This window comes from Ictidomys tridecemlineatus, unplaced genomic scaffold (genome assembly GCF_052094955.1).
Source record: "Ictidomys tridecemlineatus isolate mIctTri1 unplaced genomic scaffold, mIctTri1.hap1 Scaffold_812, whole genome shotgun sequence".
NCBI lineage: Eukaryota > Metazoa > Chordata > Mammalia > Rodentia > Sciuridae > Ictidomys > Ictidomys tridecemlineatus.
Window position 1 is genome coordinate 114,107 of NW_027526065.1, and position 2,622 is coordinate 116,728.

Consider the following 2,622-nt stretch of genomic DNA (forward strand, 5'->3'; position numbering starts at 1 on the left):
TCAAATTTACAAATTAACTCCACCATCTCCTTTCCAAATTGAAGCCATTAATGGAGGGAAGGAAGATTCAAAGTACGGAACTTTCAGAAGACAACTCTTCAAAGAGGTTTTCCAGTAAAAGTTGCATAGAAGTTGGCTTCAACCAGAGACACAACAAGAAAAAGGAAGAAGGGCTCATTTGGAATGTTGCTTGAATCTGATTCTGTAGAAGAAAAACCAACCAGGCAGACGAGATTGGAGGTGTGGATGGAGGGAAAGCAACTGCAGGAACAGAGCCATTAAGTACATGAAAAAGGTTGGGTTTTTATAGGAAGCAGGGACTCTCTGTCTTACTATATATATATATATATATATATATATATATATATATATATATATATGCAAGAAGCTTACAAATCATTATAAAAGGGAGATGCATAGTGTGCCTCTATGTGTGTCACAATAATTCAATCTGTGCATATCAGCTGTCAGCTATGATTACCAGCTGAAAATGATAAGAGATACTGAAGTAGAAAATGATTGGAAAGTGTGAAATAATGATCTATTTAGATTAGTGAAAAGAAAAAATTCTATGGGTTTTCCTGACATTGTCAAATGGCCAGGTAGTAAGTGAAGCTATGCGGTTAAGTGGAACCTCTCCAGATAGTAGTCAGATTAGCTCCAGAAATACTGGCTACTCAGGTATACGTCATGGTGGTGTGGCTTTATATTTAAATAGAGTTCACATTTTTTCCTAATAAATAATACAGGCAAAGTGATAGAGACATCTTGAGAGGAGGAGACTTGGGGCAATTCCATGAAATCTCATCTAGGAAGGAAAGAAAAATGTGAGAGTATGAGATGGTGATAATTGGTAAAGAAAAATGGTAGTGGCTTTCAGGACAGGGGCAGTGGCAGCCGGGTCACCAAGATAACATTTCATATTGCTCTTCAGTCGACAAGGGAAATTGTGGCTGCAGAAAGGGTACACCACCCTCCCCAACAAAGAAAGGAAAAAGGTCACTCGGGAAATTGTTCCGATTATTCCCTCTCGTGGTCACAGGACAAGCAGTTTTCTTGACTGGAAGGAGCTAAAACTTGTTTATGAAAGGTATATGCTAGTTTGTATTTTTGCTGTGCAGTAGAAAATCAAGACAATGAGCTTTTGACACTAGAGATTGTTCACCGTTATGTGGAGTTGCTGGACAAATACTTTGGAAATGTCTGCGAGCTGAATATTATCTTTAATTTTGAAAAGGCATATTTTATCCTTGATGAATTTATAATAGGTGGAGAAATTCAGGAAACATCCAAGAAAACTTCTGTAAAAGCTGTTGAAGACTCTGATATGTTACAAGAGACAATGGAAGAATACATGAACAAACCTACATTTTAACTGTACATCTACTTGAAGACTCTGAGTGCTATGAATTATAAATTTACAAACAAGCAATGCCTTCCAGTCAGTCTTGACAAAGCCTCTGGCACCATGCCAAAAATAACTTAAAGGCATTCTTGGTTAACTAGCACAAATTGAAGTCATTTAACATGATATATTTATAATTTCTACACATCTGTATTATACTATATATGAGTACTTTTTGTGTGCCTGGTTTCTTGAAACGACTGTTGAATAACCCAATGGATGAATAGTTGCTTGCAATGTTTTAACTCCATGTGAAGGGAAATTGTGGCTGCAGAAAGGGTACACCACCTTTATTTTTTAAGCAAATTTGAAAAAAATGATTGCAATATATTTGCATTGCATTTGACCTCCTACTGACAGGTTGAAAACTGTATTGTTGATAACCTGTGATTCTTAAATTATATATTATTAATGCCTTTCCTGGATATTTAATTTTTAAAAGTATATATTAATTCAAACTTATGTTAATAGTTGAGTTCATACCTAATGCTGGATATTTTTCAAATACTTAATAATACTGTAATTTCAGACCAGATACAATGTATCTTATTTTAATGTTCTGAATTAATTTATTTTTTGAGGATTGGAATTAGAGACTATAACCAAAGAAAGTATAGAACTTCACAAGTGTTCTTGAGGCTTTAGGAGCTGCTACCTAGGCTGAGGTTTTAATTTTACCTTTTAATTGAATATAAGGGATATTCCAGTAAGGTTATGTTTTCTACAAACTCTATATATTTATTAAGATTTTTAGAGATCCAGAGATCTAGTGTCTATGACATTCTTTATTATAAAAATAGTATATCAGGGATTAATAACAATGCAATAATTATTATTGCTATTACTATTTTAAAAATCTCTTATGTTAAAAGCATTCTTAGTTGCTTAAGAGGTTTTATTTTAAATATTTTTAATGTAAATTTAATATATTTTAAGTCATTGCTTATTAGGCTTACTAAGGGCATTTATTAGCTATCATTGCAGTATAAATGGTGGATGATTTTCCTCCTCCTTTCCCCCAATTTTCTGCTTGTCATTACTGTAAATATATTACCTTAATGCTTCCTGGAATGAAAATTCTACATGACTAGGTAGAATTAAATATGATCTGAGCTGGGCCTGGTGGCACATGCCTGTAATCCCAGTGGCTCATTAAGTTGAGGCAGGAGGATTTTGAGTTCAAAGCCAGCCTCAGCAATTTAGAGAGGTCCTAAGTA

At 34.2% G+C, this 2,622-nt stretch overlaps 1 pseudogene; it reads left to right on the forward strand.

Moving 5' to 3' along the window:
- The first annotated feature begins 920 nt into the window (after positions 1–920).
- On the forward strand, positions 921–1,475 carry LOC144374677 (AP-1 complex subunit sigma-3 pseudogene; annotated as a pseudogene).
- Positions 1,476–2,622: the final 1,147 nt, after the last annotated feature.